Source organism: Ambystoma mexicanum, chromosome 1q (assembly GCF_040938575.1).
Source record: "Ambystoma mexicanum isolate Mex_15411 chromosome 1q, UKY_AmexF1_1, whole genome shotgun sequence".
NCBI lineage: Eukaryota > Metazoa > Chordata > Amphibia > Caudata > Ambystomatidae > Ambystoma > Ambystoma mexicanum.
In genome coordinates, this window is record NC_090922.1 from 580,001,080 (window position 1) to 580,019,494 (window position 18,415).

Below are 18,415 nucleotides of genomic sequence, written 5' to 3' on the forward strand. Positions count from 1 at the left end.
ATATGCTCCAGATGAGTTGGTCGTCGGTCTCCATGGGATTCTCTGGGAACCAATCCCATCACGACGACCCATGCATAGCGATGGCCGACAGGAAATGTGCCGTGGCACAGAGGGAATGGCCGCCCACGATCAACAATTACACTCAAGATGGCACTCACACCCCGTAGGGACACATTACGCATTTGCACACTCAACGTCAAAGGCTTGAACTCTCCCACAAAACGGTCGATGGTGGCCAGGGAATTTAGAAGGTCGAATGTAGACATCTTGTTCCTTCAAGAAACGAGATATCGGAAGGGAGAGGAGAAAGCCATCCCATCACGTGATATCGGGCTCACCTACTGGAGCTCGGGTATACTCAAAAAGGCAGGGGTGGGAATTCTGGTTCGTAAATGCCTCCGAATGACAACCCTTGACATATGGACGGACAATGAGGGGAGGGCGATCACGGTTGTGGGCAATATAAGGGGCACGACGATTACTCTGGCCACACTCTATGCACCCAATCAAGGGCAAAATCGCTTTCTCCATAGAATCTCTGAAAAAGTCTTCAATATGGCTAAGGGATACACGGTCCTGGGCGGAGACTTTAACATATGGATGGATAGCTCTATTGACAGACAGACCAGGGCTGATGCTTTAGACCCTCCCAACACTCGAACTGAGGCTGAAATTAAGTCTACCCTTGATCTTTATGGCCTTGTAGACAGCTGGCGACATCTACACCCGTCGGAAAAAGGCTTTACCTTTCACTCCCTCCCCCACGACACACTCACACGCATCGATTATATCTTTCTCTCTAACGATCTTCTACGTGTACTGCAAGCTGCCACTATATACCCCTCCGCTTGGTCAGACCACGACATGGTCACAGTTGACATATCCTGGGGTGAGCTGTCGCCGCGCAACACAAAATGGAGGTGTAATGACTCCCTCTGGGCCGACCCGGTCTTTAGAGAGACCTTTGAGATAGAGATTGAGCAATTCTTTCCGACTAATGATACTGGGGAAGTAGGGAAGGTAGCTGTATGGGAAGCAGCCAAGGCTACTTGGAGGGGTATCCTTATAGGGGAGGGGGCCCGAAAGAAAAGGGAACGTACAATATTAGAAAGGGGCATCAGGGAGAAGCTTGCTGTGGCACAGAATCTGGCGCAGACCACCCCGGCTGATAGACCAAAGTACTTAGCTGAAACTAAGCAACTTAGAGAAGAATTGAGGATTCTTATTGCTGGCAAAACGGCCCAGACCTTGCAATACCTTAAACAGAAATACTATGAGAAGGGGGACAAGGCAGATGCTCTCTTGGCGGCCCGCCTCCGTGCGCAGAGAGCAGAGAGATGGGTCGACCAAATTGAGAGGAATGATGGCACCCTGATAGATACAACGGTCACATCCCCGAAGGACATACAGGAGGCATTTGCCTACTTCTATGAGGACCTATATATGTGTGACCCCCCTCCCCCTGTAGGGAGCGTGGATGCATATCTTGTGGGGGCGCGTCTCCCCGCCCTCACGGGCGCGGAGGCCGAATCTCTAGACGCTCCGGTCACTGGGGAAGAGGTGGAAAGTGCCATCAAGAGGCTGAAAATAGGGAAGGCCCCGGGGGAAGATGGATTTACACCGGGTTTCTATAAAGCATTCTCCACCCTCCTTGCACCCTTCCTAGCATCCTTGTTTAATCACATTCTTGACACTGGGCAGGCCCCTCCGTCCTTTTCTCGGGCCCTATTGGCTGTAATTCCCAAGGAAGGCCGAGACCCTAAACACTGTAGCTCTTATCGGCCCATCTCACTTCTTAACATCGACGCCAAGGTGTATGCTAGGGTCATCGCGGCTCGGCTCGAAACATATCTCCCTAGACTGGTGCACTCTGACCAGGTTGGCTTTGTTCTAGGCAGGCAGGGCGCAGATACCATGCGAAAAACACTCCACTTATTATACGAGGCACAGGGAATGGAGGGGGACCCATTGCTCTTATCACTTGATGCTGAGAAAGCTTTTGATAGGGTGTCCTGGGACTTTCTAGAAAGAGTATTGGTCTCATATGGGTTGGGATCCAGACTCTGCCGTGCCATTAGAGCATTGTATGCCTCCCCTACGACATCGGTGGCGGTGAATGGGGGATACTCACGTTGGTTCCCCCTTGAAAGAGGTACGAGACAAGGCTGTCCACTGTCGGCGATATTGTTCGTCATGTCCCTTGAACCGCTGGCGCAGAAACTAAGAAATGACGGTAGAGTCAAGGGCATCACGGTGGGAGAAAGAGAGTACAAACTGGGGCTATATGCGGATGACATCTTGCTTCATTTGACCGACCCCTTGGCCTCAATCCCAGCTGCGCTTGAAATAATTGAGGAATACGGCGCGCTGGCCGGCCTAAAAATCAATACGGAGAAATCAGTCCTCCTCCCGATTGATAAGAGTAGAGATTCTGAGATCGCACGCTTTGCCCCGTTGGGAGTCCAAGTCAGCCTCACTACCCTCCGTTACTTGGGCGTTAATGTTACCCGTGACTTCGATTCCCTATATGGTGCTAACTTCCCCCCACTGCTACTTGCCTTACAGAAAGATAGCCAACGGTGGTCTAAACTCACAATCTCCTGGATGGGTCGTTTAAATGCCATAAAGATGGTCTTTCTCCCCAAGATATTATATTTGTTCCAGATGCTCCCCGTTAGGTTGCCCCCGGAATATTTCGTAGATGTGCGAAAAATGTTTTTGTCCTTCTTGTGGCAGGGCCAAAGACCCAGAATCCCAAGACCCTTACTCCAGCTCCGCAAAGACAACGCGGGAGTAGGCCTCCCGGACATGGAAACATACTACAGGGCGGCGCAACTTAGAGTCCTTGTCCCACACTTTAGGCAACGCTCGGAACCCCAGTGGATAGCCTTAGATAATTACCACCTTCGTCCCTTTATTGTGCCTGAATGGTTATGGGTCCCCAGATCCCAGTTACGTGAAAGTGTTAGATCTCACCCTATCCTAGGTACATTATGGGCTATTTGGAGACCAGGCAAGAAAATGGTTGGAGTCACGACGTGGCCATCCCCCCTGGGTCACCTTTGGTCTCCAGGGATCCGTGACGCCATACCGGAACCGGGAAGCTACGAAACATGGTACCAGGCGGGGCTGGAAAGAGCAGGCCAATTATGGCGTGGGGGAACCTTCGTAACTATACAAGAGCTCCAGGAAGCGCTTGGCATAGGAGCACTCTCGGTCTTCCTCTATCTGAGACTCAAAGGGGTGATGACAAGGCCTGTATGGAAAGACCAGCTGCAGAGGGACCTTACCCCTTTTGAGGCGATCCTTGATCGATGTACAGGCTCCAGTGGTCTGATCAGTGCTATGTATTCGGCCATGATCGAGACTGACATCTCCCCTTCTTTGGTGCTCAAGGGCAGATGGGAGGCGGATATGGGCAGGCAGATCTCCGAAAAGCTGTGGCTACACATCTGCAGACGCACTGCGAAGTCCTCAATATCCTGCCAATACAAATTGCATGCTATAAAACTTTTGTATAGATGGCAGTATGACCCGATCAGGCTCGCCAAAATGTACCAAGGTGTTAGTCCATACTGTTGGAGGGGTTGTGGGGAGCGGGCTGGCTACTGGCATATGTGGTGGGGGTGTACCATGGTCCAGACTTACTGGTCGGAGGTTCTTAGCTGGATCAGGGACCTGGATGATGAAGAGAGGGTGATGCAACCAATGTTTGTCCTCTTCGGTCTGATCGAAACAGGAGACGACGTTGTGAAAGCGCCTAGGATGGTACAGGGCCTCCTGATGGCTGCGCGAGCTTGCCTCACCATGGTTTGGAAGCGGCCCAAGCTCCCTAGTAAAACCGAATGGCTTGGGGTGGCACAGAATCTCTACAGAATGGACTGCCTGACCGCTACGTTACGCGGAGATCGTACTAATGTTGAAAGTGCCTGGTCTGAGTTTAGAGCCAAGCATGCCCCGTAAAGACAAAGTGTGCAATACATTGTTGTGATTTGTGTCAATAATAGTAACAAATGAAGATTTTTGTTGTGGCGGCTCTCTGAGTTGCGTTATGTGTAATGGTCGGTCATCATACTCATATTCGAAGTTCTCTGGTGTTGTCTCGCTGTGCAAGGAGGTTTCCCAACCATTTATTTGGAGATATTAGAGAAGGGGGGGGAGGGGGGAGGGGGAGGGGTGCGACTGGGCGTTGTTGTTCTTGTTCACTATACTGTTCACTTTTCAGGAAATACTGTACAGGATTTATGTTGATGATACTTCTCTCTTGTGCTCTTTCTACTTATACACTGAAATTTCTTCATCGCAATGTAAGTGAATGTTCAACTTGTATAAACTCAATAAACTTTGAATTTAAAAAAAAAAAAAAACAGGAAGTCATTTTTAACACCAGTCGGCTGCGGGGGCAGATGGACCCTACTAACTAGCCAACGCTAGCCGACACGGGCTCCCCTAACTAGCAGCAGGTCGCAAACGCAGCCGAAATATGTAAACTCCTGGTTGAGGGCAGGATGGTCTGGGGTTCAGTGTTGGTTACAGCATTATGGGTTTGGGAACGACACGCTGCAGGGCGGAATACTAGTGTGGTCTAGCACACCCTGTAATTCCCTTAGGAGCCGACATCCCAGCAATGTGCAACACACCCCGCTGCAAATACCATCTGGTGAATAAAATGATTTTGCTATAACTGACTGACAGGGACACGGCGTCTGATAACAGCTCGCTCAAAAAGTAAAGGGGGATCCACACGAGCTTCTGGGAAAGGGGTCAGCCCCTCAGTCATGTACCAGAAAAGTGGGACATGAAGATTAAAGGATCCACACGAGGGTCACGGGTGCAACCCACCTGGTAGACAAATGCCTGGGGCTCGCATGGCAGAGAGTGGTGTGAAGATAGAAGAGGGTGAATAGGCAGACATATGTATGAGAGGGGCAGGCAGAGGAGGAGCGTAGGTATGGGGGCCCTAGTGGTGGCAGGGGAGCCACCCCCAAAGCGTGGAAGAGTTGGATGGCGGTCCTAGCAGAGAGGAGAAATTTGACGCTGTGGTCACAAGCGGTTCAGGTATGGCCATGCCCCAGCCAAGCCAGTTGACGGGCACTGACTATGCTTAGGGACAGCTGAGACTCTGTCACCAGAAGTCAGTGGTCCAGAGAAAGACTGACTGGCAGTCATGAAAACAAGAAGCTGATTGCCACTCTTTGCTAAATGGCAAACGGGGAGTGGCACGGGTCACCCCTTGGATATAATCTTGTTTACTGGTGTGGCCTGGGCCACCCCGATTTCTGTGTTGCAATAAACCTGTGATCTAATGTTTCCAAACTTGCAACTGTTCCTGTGTGGATTACTATGAGGCGATTATACCTTGGTCTCATTGTTTTATTATTATGTACAGGGGGGGTGCAGTGTGGGGGTTCCCCACTATGTCCCGTTCCTTCCATAACCTGTTCCTCCAGACTACGAATCTCCCTCATAAGAGCATCTTCAAATAATGCCTTTCCTTCTTCTGCGACCCCTCTCTGATCAGCAAACCTCTCCATGTCACCTTTGGGGCATCCCATATTGTCTCAATTGCCACCCCCCCTGTATTATTTAATTGAAAATACTCCTTGATTGCATCTGCTAACTTGTCCCCAAAAACTATCCCACCATAAAGAATCATTACATCTCCAGGTGGAGTCACTACGATGACCTTGGAGTCCACTCCACCATGTTCAAAGATTAACGGGAAAGGAAAGGCTTATTGATATTTAACGTTCTTTTCAGACAAAATCTTGATGGCGTCCTCCCCATAGCAAATCTCCTTCAGTTGCTTTGCCTTGGCTAGAATAACAGCCTTATCCCCATAATGGAGGAACCTCACTACGATCGACCTCGGGCCTCTGTTGTCACCTTGTTCACCTCTGTGTGTCCTGTCAATCTTAATATTGCACTCCTTGAAACAACTGCCATACTGTCGCATCTCCGTATTCCTTGTATCACTTGTGCAAGAGCTGCTGTGCTCTGCGGAATTAGTGTCGACCCAGCCCACACCGCCATGTGCCACAGGCTCCCTGGACTTGCGCTCCAGAGTCCCTCATTGCTGCCTCTACGAATTTTGGGACTATGTCCCCAATGATGGCTTCCCCGACTCGGAAGCTCTCTGCCTGGGCACCACCTTCTTTGGGGAGAGGGCACCACTGGCCTCACAGTCTGCCCAGAGATACAGGAGAGGACCGGACCGCTACAGGAAGCCACGCCCTGTTCACCCACCTTATGGTTCCAATGACGGCAAGCTGCACCACACCACGTCCCCGCCGCGCTACAGTCAGAGGTCCGGGTTCACTGTGGAGTGCTTACGCGCTGCCGCTGCAGTCCTCACCCTGCTGCTGAGTCTGTCTGTACTGCAGCTGGTGTCTCTGGGGCCGGGATGAGAAGTCCTTCACTCCTCTCCCCACAGTTATGGCAGCTCCGCTAACTGTCCCTCATTGTGTGGCATATGGGGTCTTCACGCAGCAATCTCTGTAGTGGGAGGCAATGATCCCTGCTCACTCCACATCTGCTCTACGAATTAACACTTGTTCGGCATGGAGGAGCGGAGTCATTCTTTATGCGACCATCTTGGTCCGTGCCACCTAGCAGCCTTTCTACTGTTTAGTTTTAATAGAAGTCTAGCTGCCGTGTTTTGGATGTGTTGTAATTTCTTGGTGAGGTAGTCTGACATACCTAGAGATATACTCGGAGGTTAGCTCAGGGGCAAAGCGTTTGTCTTGGAAGCAAGTCAATGCAGAGCAACACAGGATTGAAACCTGGTTGTGCGTAGAGACTAGGATCTGGTATTAAGTGCATCATAAAAGTTAATACTATTTACGCGGTTGATTCTTGACAATATCAGTGAAATTATGATGAGTGTCCTGTGCAAAAACTTGAGCTATGGAATGATCTATGTGGAAGAAGCATTTATGTTCTATTGTGTTGATTGGTGGTTCTAGTGTGAGTTCACTGTCCATGTAGAATCAAAGATTTTTGTTCACGGTTGTTCCCATTTTTATGGGCCAGGGAAATGGTGCATGCAGTTCACTGTTTTTGTGTGGTGCGACCATGATTTCCATTTGTTTGGATTTAGTTTTAGGTTGTTGCCCGTCATTCAGATGTTTATGTTGTTCAGGCAGCTAGTAAGTGAGGGAGTTGTTTGAGTCGGTGCCCATAGTCATCTTGAAAGTTAATTGATTGTCATCTGCATAGTCAGTTTCATGGGGGCGGGGTGTCATGTACATGTTGAAAAGAAGTGGGGAGAGGCTTGATCCTTGTAGGACGTCACATTTGATAGTTCTTGAGCTGAAAAGAAAAGAGGTAGACGGGTTGTTTTGGTTCTGTCTGTGTGGGAGGATTCTATCCAGTGTAGTGTAGTGTAGTGTTGTGAGCGCCGGATTCATGAAATCTCTTTAAGTTTGTGTGGCTGACGGTGTTGAAGGCTGCCAATAGGTCGAGTAGAATAAGGGCTCAAGATATGTTAACGTCAGCATCAACTTTAATGTCATCGAAGATGGAACTAATTGCTGATTCTGTTCCCCTCCTGTGTCTACATCTTACCTGGGATTGGGCCATCACTCCTTTCAATTCCACATCTTCAAGAGTTTCTTTGTGTACATGTCGCTCTCCAGGATTTTGGCTGGATAGGGCAATTTGGATATGGGTCTTTAGTTAGTCGGGTCACCCCCTCTTCCGGGAGTATTTTTCATGAGAGGTTTATTGTAGGCGTTATAGTAGAAGATATTTTTGGAAACTTTATTTAACCGTAGAAAAAAGTTATGTAATTCGTTTTGCATCTGATTAAAAGCGTGCAGACATCACTACATTTCTTGTGCTGTGAGTTGTGACTTGTTGTTTCCCCTTCCTTCGGACAACTGTAAATCAAACATGGAACTCTTATAATATGATTTAAGATGGTCCTGCGCTACCTTGCCACTAATAAACTGGGGTGACAATAAGCATCTCTGAAAATTCACCCTGTTGCACACACAGATAACCCTGTTTCCTCCAACACCTTAGACTCTCACAGGGTCCCCACAACAGTTTAGTTTCGTAGGACACTGTGCCGTGTTATTTCTCACGGGGTCCCCACAACAGTTTTGTTTCGTAAGACACTATGCCATGTTATTTCTTACCAGGTTCCCACAACAGTTTAGTTTCGTAAGCCACTGTGACGTGTTGTTTCTCACTGGGTCCCCACAACAGTTTAGTTTCGTAGAACGCTGTGCCATGTTATTTCTCATGGGGTCCCCACAACAGTTTCGTTTTGTAGGACACTGTGCCATGTTATTTCTCACGGGGTACCCACACCAGTTTAGTAGGACACTCTGCAGTGTTATTTCTCACAGGGTCCCCACAACATTTTAGTTTCGTAGGACACTGTGCCGTGTTATTTCTCACCAGGTCCCCACAACAGTTTAGGTTCGTAAGACACTGTGCTGTGTTATTTATCACAGGGTCCACACACCAGTTTAGTTTCATAGGACACTGTGCCATGTTATTTCTCACCAGGTCCCCCACAACAGTTTAGTTTCTTAGGATACTGTGCCGTGTTATTTCTCACAGGGTCCATACAACAGTTTAGTTTCATAGGACACTGTGCCGTGTTATTTCTCACAGGGTCCATACACCAGTTTAGTTTCATAAGACACTGTGCCGTGTTTTTGCTCACCAGGTCCCCGACAACAGTTTTGTTTCATAGGACACTGTGCCGTGTTATTTCTCACGGGGTCCCCACAACAGTTTAGCTTCGTAGGACACTGTGCAGTGTTATTTCTCACGGGGTTCCCACAACCGTTTTGTTGGACACTGTGCAGTGTTATTTCTCACGGGGTCCCCACACATGGGGTACCCACACCAGTTTAGTAGGACACTCTGCAGTGTTATTTCTCACAGGGTCCCCACAACAGTTTAGTTTCGTAGGACACTGTATCGTGTTATTTCTCACCAGGTCCCCACAACAGTTTAGTTTCGTAGGACACTGTGCCGTGTTATTTATCACAGGGTCCACACACCAGTTTAGTTTCATATGACACTGTGCCGTGTTATTTCTCACCAGGTCCCCCACAACAGTTTACTTTCTTAGGACACTGTGCCATGTTATTTCTCACAGGGTCCATACTCCAGTTTAGTTTCATAGGACGCTGTGCCATGTAATTTCTCACCAGGTCCCCCACAACAGTTTAGTTTTGTAGGACACTGTGCCGTGTTATTTCTCACCAGGTCCCCGACAACAGTTTAGTTTCTTAAGACACTGTGCCGTGTTATTTCTCACCAGATCCCCCACAACAGTTTAGTTTCTTAAGACACTGTGTCGTGTTATTTCTCACCAAGTCCCCGACAACAGTTTAGTTTTGTAGGACACTGTGCCGTGTCATTTCTCACCAGGTCCCCCACAAACGTTTTGTTTCTTAGGACACTGTGCCATGCTATTTCTCACAGGGTCCACACACCAGTTTAGTTTCTTAAGACACTGTGCCGTGTTATTTCTCACCAGATCCCCCACAACAGTTTAGTTTCTTAAGACAATGTGCCGTGTTATTTCCCACCAGATCCCCCACAACAGTTTAGTTTCTTAAGACACTGTGCCATGTAATTTCTCACCAGGTCCCCCACAACAGTTTAGTTTCGTAGGACACTGTGCCGTGTTATTTCTCAACAGGTCCCCGACAACAGTTTAGTTTTGTAGGACACTGTGCCGTGTTATTTCTCACCAGGTCCCCGACAACAGTTTAGTTTCTTAAGACACTGTGCCGTGTTATTTCTCACCAGATCCCCCACAACAGTTTAATTTCTTAAGACACTGTGCCATGTCATTTCTCAACAGGTCCCCCGCAACAGTTTAGTTTCGTAGGACACTGTGCCGTGTTATTTCTCACCAGGTCCCCGACAACAGTTTAGTTTTGTAGGACACTGTGCCGTGTTATTTCTCAAGGGGTCCCCACAACAGTTTTGTTTCGTAAGACACTATGCCATGTTATTTCTTACCAGGTTCCCACAACAGTTTCGTTTTGTAGGACACTGTGCCATGTTATTTCTCACGGGGTCCCCACAACAGTTTCGTTTTGTAGGACACTGTGCCATGTTATTTCTCACGGGGTACCCACACCAGTTTAGTAGGACACTCTGCAGTGTTATTTCTCACAGGGTCCCCACAACATTTTAGTTTCGTAGGACACTGTGCCATGTTATTTCTCACCAGGTCCCCACAACAGTTTAGGTTCGTAAGACACTGTGCTGTGTTATTTATCACAGGGTCCACACACCAGTTTAGTTTCATAGGACACTGTGCCATGTTATTTCTCACCAGGTCCCCCACAACAGTTTAGTTTCTTAGGATACTGTGCCGTGTTATTTCTCACAGGGTCCATACAACAGTTTAGTTTCATAGGACACTGTGCCGTGTTATTTCTCACAGGGTCCATACACCAGTTTACTTTCATTTTTTTTTAAAAGTAATTTATTGGTGTTTTGTATTAAGCGCATACAAGTGCAAACATATAAACTGTATACAATAACAAATAGAAAAAAAAAAGGAAGAAAAAAATAAAAAATAAATAAAAAATAAAAACAAGAACATAAAAACGACAGTCTTCATGAGGTGCGGTACATGTCTCTCGGGTGAATGTAAGTAAAGAGGAATCGCATGTCTCGGGGAACCGGTGGAGTCTTCTGTGTTATCAAGCGTTCAGTTGTGACATGTTGTTGGGGATTGTCAAGGGGGTTTATGGTCTGCGCTGAAGGATGTGTCTCTCAGTAGGGCCTTCCAGGAGTCTAGGGTGCCACTCGCCATGTCTCCGGTGGAGTTGGTTCCATCTTGCCAGGCTCTGGTTTCAGCTGCTGTCCATCTCTGCATCTCCTTCAACCAGTGTTCGTGTCTGGGGCTGGCTGGTTTCTTCCATGCCATGGCTATGGTTCTCCTTGCTAAGATGCATGAAATGTCCATCATTTTTACAAGGTGTTTGTATTTAGCTGGTCTGGGGTAGGTGCCCAGTAAGCATTCTCCCGGTGTCCACTTATATCTTTCCATACCTACATCTTTGCAGGTCTGTTTGATTTTGGACCACAGTTCCATCGCTTTGGTGCATGTCCAGAACATGTGGATCAGGTCCGCTCTATCGTTCCCGCACCTTGGGCATGCCGGGGAAGCTTGTCTGTTGAAGGAAGCCACCCTGTGTGGAGTCATGTACGTTCGATAAAGGACGTTCAGCTGGATCTGACCGAATCTGGAGTTCCTGGACACTTTTTTGGGGTATATTAATGCTCTTTCCCATTCCTTGTCTGTGAGCGTGGTTCCGATGTCTGCTTCCCATTTCGCCTTCAGAGCCTCTCCCTTGGGGTTGGGTTTGTCAGTGAGTCTGTTGTAGAGCCTGGAGATCGGTCTCCATCCATCCCCAAGATCGTGCATTTCCTGTAGTAGCGGGTCTGGAGCGGGCTCCTCCGGCCAGCCTTTCCAGTTTTTTTTGCTGGTTTGTTTGATGCGTTGGTACCAGAGAAACTGGCCACTTGAAAGCCCTTCTTTGGTCTGTAGTGACTCGAGTTCTCTGAATTCGCCCTCCTCAAACATATCTCCCCATGTGTAAATGCCCGCCATTTCCCATCTTCTTGCTGTGGATAGGTCAGATTCTGATTTGCATACATCCCCCAGGATGGGGTTGTCTGGGGAGTACGGGTGTTTCACTTGCCTGATGTAACAGGTTCTGGCCCATATCTGCCTGCCAAGACCGATGACCAAGGGAGGGTCGGGGGTATGTAGTAGGGGGCTCTATAGGGTTTCCTTGGGTGTTAATTTGGTGGAGAATTGACTCAGGAGTCCCAGTTCAGCGGATGGTTCATCTGAGAGCCACTTCGTGATGTGGCTAAACTGCGCCGCAAGTTAATATAGCTGAAGGTCCGGTAGTGTTATTCCTCCCTCCTTGTGTGGGAGAGATAGTGTGGCCATGGACAGTTTGTGCCTGTTGGGGCCCCACAGGAAGTCTCTTATGAGCGCTTCTAGTCTCTTGAAGAAGGATGGTCTTACGTAGAAGCATATATTCATGAAGAAATACAGGAACCGGGGGAGAATTATCATCTTGACAATCGCCGCTCTACCAACTATTGCGAGCGGGAGCTTAGACCAGAATTTCATGGATCTGCGAAGGCTTGGTATGGCAGCTTCCGTGTTGTGTTCATGTGTGAGCATCGGAGTGTGGCCCACTTTAATTCCTAGGTACCTGAACTTGTCGAGTTGCCATTTTATTCCTATAGCCGGGAGATCGTTCTCTGGTAGGCCTCTCAAGCCAGCCAGTGGGAATGCTGAGGATTTGTGTCTGCTAAATTGTATTCCAGAATATTTCGAGTAATTGTCCAGTACCTCTAGTGTGGTCGGTGCATTGACCTTGGGGTCATTTAGGTACAGTAGGACGTCATCAGCGTAGAGGGAAATTACGTTGTAGGTATTGCCGACCTTGATACCAGCATCAAAAAATTGTTGCCTGAAATATATGGCAATCAGTTCCAGGCCGAGTATATATAGCATGGGCGAGAGAGGGCATCCCTGTCTAGTGCCCCTCTGTATCTGCCAGGGTTCTGACAACGTTCTACCTGTCTTCACTCTTGCGGTTGGAGAGTTATATAGAACCGTGATCCATCTGATGAAGCCCTCGCCAAACCCAAATCCTCTCAGTACCTCGATAAGCCACTCCCAGTAGATGGAGTCGAAGGCTTTGATGGCGTCAAGTGAGAGTACCGCTAGGTCTTCGTCCCTTTCGTGAGTCTCTGCCATGATGTGTTGAAGCCTTCTCAGGTTAGCTGTGGTGTTGCGACCGGGAACAAACCCGTTTTGGTCTTCGTGGATTATGGAACCCAGCACTCTGGCAAGTCTACCAGCTAATATGGTGGTGAGGATCTTGATGTCATAATTTAGCATGGCCAGAGGGCGATAGGAGTCGCAATCAGTGGGTGTTTTATGTGGCTTGAGCATGGGAATGATTATTGTCTCCCTCATGGTGTTGGGTAGGATCCCGTCTGTGTAGGCCTCTTGATATACTTCGTGCAGGATTGGAGTGAGAGTGGATTCGTATGTCTTATAGAACTCAGGTGGGAGGCCGTCACTTCCGGGGGCCTTGCCGGTGGCGAGCGATCTAATTGCTGCCTTCACGTCCTCGGCCATGATCTCCTTCTCTAGTTCATCTCTCTGTTCGTTGGTGATCTTGGGGAGGTCTATCTCTTCCAGTGTATCAATGATTTCGTTTCTGGGAATTTGTTTGTCGTGAGTGTACAACCTGGAGTAGAATTTGGCGAATGTCTTGTTAATTCCCGTCTGCGTCTTGTGAGATGTCCCTTCTTCATCTAGTATCTCGGTGGGGAGTTGCTTAGGATGTTCTTTCCCGCATAGCCAAGCCAATAACCTACCAGGTTTATCCGATTCTTTGTGGGATCTGGTGGTGTACGTTGCGTAGTCGAATTTCTCTAATCTGTCCCAGGAGGATTGGCAGCTTTCGCGGAGCTCCCTCAGTTGCATCTCAATTGCTGGAGTGGTGTTGGAGGAAGATTCCAGGCGTGCTATCTCCAGTTCGTGTGCATCCAGGGACGCCTTTAGTTGCCTGCGAGTACCGCCAGCTTTCGATATTATTTCACCCCTTGCCACCACCTTCAAGGCCTCCCACAGTGTGTTCCAGGTGGATACTGAGCCCTTATTGGTGTCAACGTATTCTTCAAGTTTTTCGGCGAGGTCCTCTCTGAACTCTGAGTCTTCGAGGGCCGCAACAGGCATCCTCCACATAGGGATGGGGGGTCTAGGTCCTTTGAGCGGCCATTGCATGATCAGAGGTGAATGGTCGGAGACCGATCTGCCCAAATATTTGGAAGACTCCACCAATTGCATTTGTTCCCTATCAATGAAGAGGTAATCAATTCTTGTGTAGACTCTGTGTGGAGCTGAGTAATAGGAGTAGACCTTATCCGAGGGGTGTTGTTCCCTCCATATGTCCAATAGGTGGAGCTGCGATAGTGCCTCTTGCATGGCGCACGATGCAGGGTTTTTTGTTTGGGGAGGGGGTGTTGATCTGTCCATGGTAATATCCACAACACAGTTGAAGTCACCACCCCATATGAAGGTTCTGTCTCGGTGTTGAGCCAGCTTTGCACTCATCATTCCGAGGTGCAATGGTATCCCGTGGGGTGGAAAGTATGAGTTAGCTAGGCATATCGGGATTTGTTCGATGGTGCCCCACATAATCACAAAGCGGCCTTCTTTATCAGTCTCGTATCCTTGTAGCTGAAAGGGGACATTCGGGTTTACCCATGTGAGCACACCCCTTGCGTATTTGGAGTAGGGGGATCCCTTCAGCGTCCCATCCCACCGGTCCGCTAGTTTGGCCATGGCATCTTCCGTGAGGTGTGTCTCTTGTAGGAGCGCAATTGAAACTTTCTTCCTTCGGAGGAAGGATTGTATGCGGTTCCGTCTGAGATACGAGCCCATCCCCCTCACATTCCACGTCATCACGTTGAGTTGTGACGCCATTGGATCAGTGTTTCGGGGTCGGGAGGGGGTTCCATCCTTGGGGCCTGGAGTGACAACGGTCCGTATTCAGGGGGTCGGAGACAGAGGCGGTCTAAATTTGTACTTCTCATTGTACTTCTTGCACCCGGCTTATGTTTCTTCGGCAGTGTAGGTTTGAAGACTGTGTAACTGTTGGAACAAACAACGTAACTCAAACTGGTGCGCCCAGCGACTACTTTTGTGTCGTGGTGCTCGGGCGCTCTCGAGCCGTCTGGGCCCATCCGGGCTTCGGGCGCGAGTTGGGTCTGGTGTTGGCCTGACCCGGGAGGGTTGTTCGCTGGGGGTTGGGCTGGGGCCCGGCGAGGAGGCCGAACGAGGGTCGTTTCCGCGTGGCATGCTGTAACTGGATTACCTTCTGATATCCGGGTTCGATTGTTGCTGGGCTATCGCTGCGCCGTGTGTGTCCTGTTCAGGCAATCTGAGGAGCTCAGTCTTTGTTATGTGAAGTGTCCTTGCCGTCGGCAAGGTTGTTGTCCTCGAGCCACATGTTGGCGGCCTCAGGGTTTTCGAGAAATATCGCTCGTCCTTTATGTATAACTTTCAGACGTGAGGGGTAGAGCAGCCTGTATTTCAGATCTAGCTGGCGGAGTCTTGCTTTGATCGGAACAAAAGAATTTCTCTCTCTTTGGACTTTCTGGGTGTAGTCCGGGTATATGGTTATCTTAGAGTCTCCCCTTTCGATGGGACCTTCTTCCCTGGAGTGTCTTAAGATGGTTTCCCTATCTTGGAAGTTTAGTATCTTGGCAATTATTGGTCGGGGATGCGAGCCAGGGGGGGGGGGGGCGTTTTTGAAGTGATCTGTGGGCCCTCTCGACCGCGAATCCCTGTGTCATCTTACCGGCTCCAATCTCTTGCAATAGTAGGGATTCTACGTAGCTTGTGGTGTTTGGGCCTTCACTTCCCTCGGGAACCCCCAGGATCCTGATGTTGCCCCGTCTGGCTCGACCTTCAGCCTCCTCTGCCCTTTCCTCGAGAGCGTGAACTTTCCGTTTCAGATCGGCAACTTCAGAGCGTAGTGATGCAGTTGCCCCGGCCGTTTCTTCTGCTGAGTTCTCAATAATCGTCACTCTCTCCGTCAGGTTGCGTGCATCCTGGCGGATGAGTTGAATGTCAATTTTGAACTCATCTATTTTGGAGTCTATATGGGTCCTCAATGAGGCAATGGCTTCCAGTATTTGAGAGTGATTGTCTATGGGTTCGCCCTCTTTGGTTTGGGTATTTTCGGCACTGGGTCTAGCCTGGGTGGGTGTTTTGCAGCAACATAGGAGTCCATGGTGGCTGCTTTGGATTTATTCCTGGCGGCCATTTTAGAGCGGCTCTAGTGTTGTGACTAGGGCTCTGTGTTGGGATGAAAATTCGAGTCCCTACTGCCAGGGCTTGGTTGGTGTTCAGAGGGTTGTGCGTTCAGTGGAGATGGTGTGCCTGTCCTTGGGTCTGCGTGGGCTCCCAATCCCCGTTGTGTGGATCCAAATGAGTGGCTTCTGTTACTCAGGGGCCGTTGCCTTCCCCCCTATCTTGAGGGCTACTGATGTCTATAAGGCACTGGGTGATGATGGCGGTGGTATTGGGGGGTTGTAGAGGCAACTCGTCAGGTGTCTGTGGCCCCTGGCACCCTTGTGTGTGACCCCAAGTGCCAAGGGGGCTGTGGGTGATTACCTCACGTAGGTGCTGCGGGGGCTGTCCTGCTGTGCTGGTTCCTCCGTAGCTCTGGTGTTTCCGCCTCCTGGCACCCGGGACACCAAAGGGTTTCAGGGGGGAGATGTGCCACAGGTGCTGCTCCCCCGTGGTCCCGCCGCCGAGACAGCCGCCTCATAGGAGTCTGGCGTGGGCCCGGGGACCGTGCGATCCCTCTTCAGGCTGTTTGCGGCGTCCGCGTATCACGGGCTAGATGTGGTTGAGCGGCTCCGCTGGAACTGCAGTCGCAGAGCGGAGGGGCCGCCCGACGTGGGCTCCGGAAACTGGTGTGAGCCTCAGGTTGCCTCCGCTCTCGGGTTCCTTAGTCCTTGGATCTCTGCCTCCTACTCGGGCAGTGACCGCCGACGCTGGCGCTGCTCCGCGGCTTCGTTACATGGAGCGCGGCGCCATCTTGATTTCTTGCGAGGCGGGGGGAGTGCAGTTCGGGGCCGCTGGTGTCGTCTCGGGGGTCCGATTCCCCGATTAAGCGAGCTGGGCTTGTCGGGATCAGCTTCCCCCACCTCCGAGGTCTTTTATTGTTGATGCAGCTTCGCTCGAGCCGGGGTAGAGGATCTGGAAACGGCGTCTCGGCCGGAGCTCGGCGGATTAGCCTCCGAACGCCATTGGCTCCAGGCCACGCCCCCCCACCAGTTTACTTTCATAAGACACTGTGCCGTGTTTTTGCTCACCAGGTCCCCGACAACAGTTTTGTTTCATAGGACACTGTGCCGTGTTATTTCTCACGGGGTCCCCACAACAGTTTAGCTTCGTAGGACACTGTGCAGTGTTATTTCTCACGGGGTTCCCACAACCGTTTTGTTGGACACTGTGCAGTGTTATTTCTCACGGGGTCCCCACACATGGGGTACCCACACCAGTTTAGTAGGACACTCTGCATTGTTATTTCTCACAGGGTCCCCACAACAGTTTAGTTTCGTAGGACACTGTATCGTGTTATTTCTCACCAGGTCCCCACAACAGTTTAGTTTCGTAGGACACTGTGCCGTGTTATTTATCACAGGGTCCACACACCAGTTTAGTTTCATATGACACTGTGCCGTGTTATTTCTCACCAGGTCCCCCACAACAGGTTACTTTCTTAGGACACTGTGCCATGTTATTTCTCACAGGGACCATACTCCAGTTTAGTTTCATAGGACGCTGTGCCATGTAATTTCTCACCAGGTCCCCCACAACAGTTTAGTTTTGTAGGACACTGTGCCGTGTTATTTCTCACCAGGTCCCCGACAACAGTTTAGTTTCTTAAGACACTGTGCCGTGTTATTTCTCACCAGATCCCCCACAACAGTTTAGTTTCTTAAGACACTGTGCCGTGTTATTTCTCACCAGATCCCCCACAACAGTTTAGTTTCTTAAGACACTGTGTCGTGTTATTTCTCACCAGGTCCCCGACAACAGTTTAGTTTTGTAGGACACTGTGCCGTGTTATTTCTCACCAGGTCCCCGACAACAGTTTAGTTTCTTAAGACACTGTGCCGTGTTATTTCTCACCAGATCCCCCACAACAGTTTAGTTTCTTAAGACACTGTGTCGTGTTATTTCTCACCAGGTCCCCGAAAACAGTTTAGTTTGGTAGGACACTGTGCCGTGTCATTTCTCACCAGGTCCCCCACAAAAGTTTTGTTTCTTAGGACACTGTGCCATGCTATTTCTCACAGGGTCCACACACCAGTTTAGTTTCATAGGACACTGTGGCGTGTTATTTCTCACCAGATCCCCCACAACAGTTTAGTTTCTTAAGACACTGTGCCGTGTTATTTCTCACCAGATCCCCCACAACAGTTTAGTTTCTTAAGACACTGTGCCGTGTTATTTCTCACCAGATCCCCCACAGCAGTTTAGTTTCTTAAGACACTGTGCCATGTAATTTCTCACCAGGTCCCCCACAACAGTTTAGTTTTGTAGGACACTGTGCCGTGTTATTTCTCACCAGGTCCCCCACAACAGTTTAGTTTCATAGGACACTGTGCCGTGTTATTTCTCACCAGGTCCCCCACAACAGTTTAGTTTCATAGGACACTGTGCCGTGTTATTTCTCACCAGGTCCCCGACAACAGTTTAAATTCGTAGGACACTGTGCCGTGTTATTTGTCACCAGGTCCCACACACCAGTTTAGTTTCATAGTTTAGTTTAGTTTAGCCGGTCAAGTGGCACGGCGAGTAGAGCGCTCG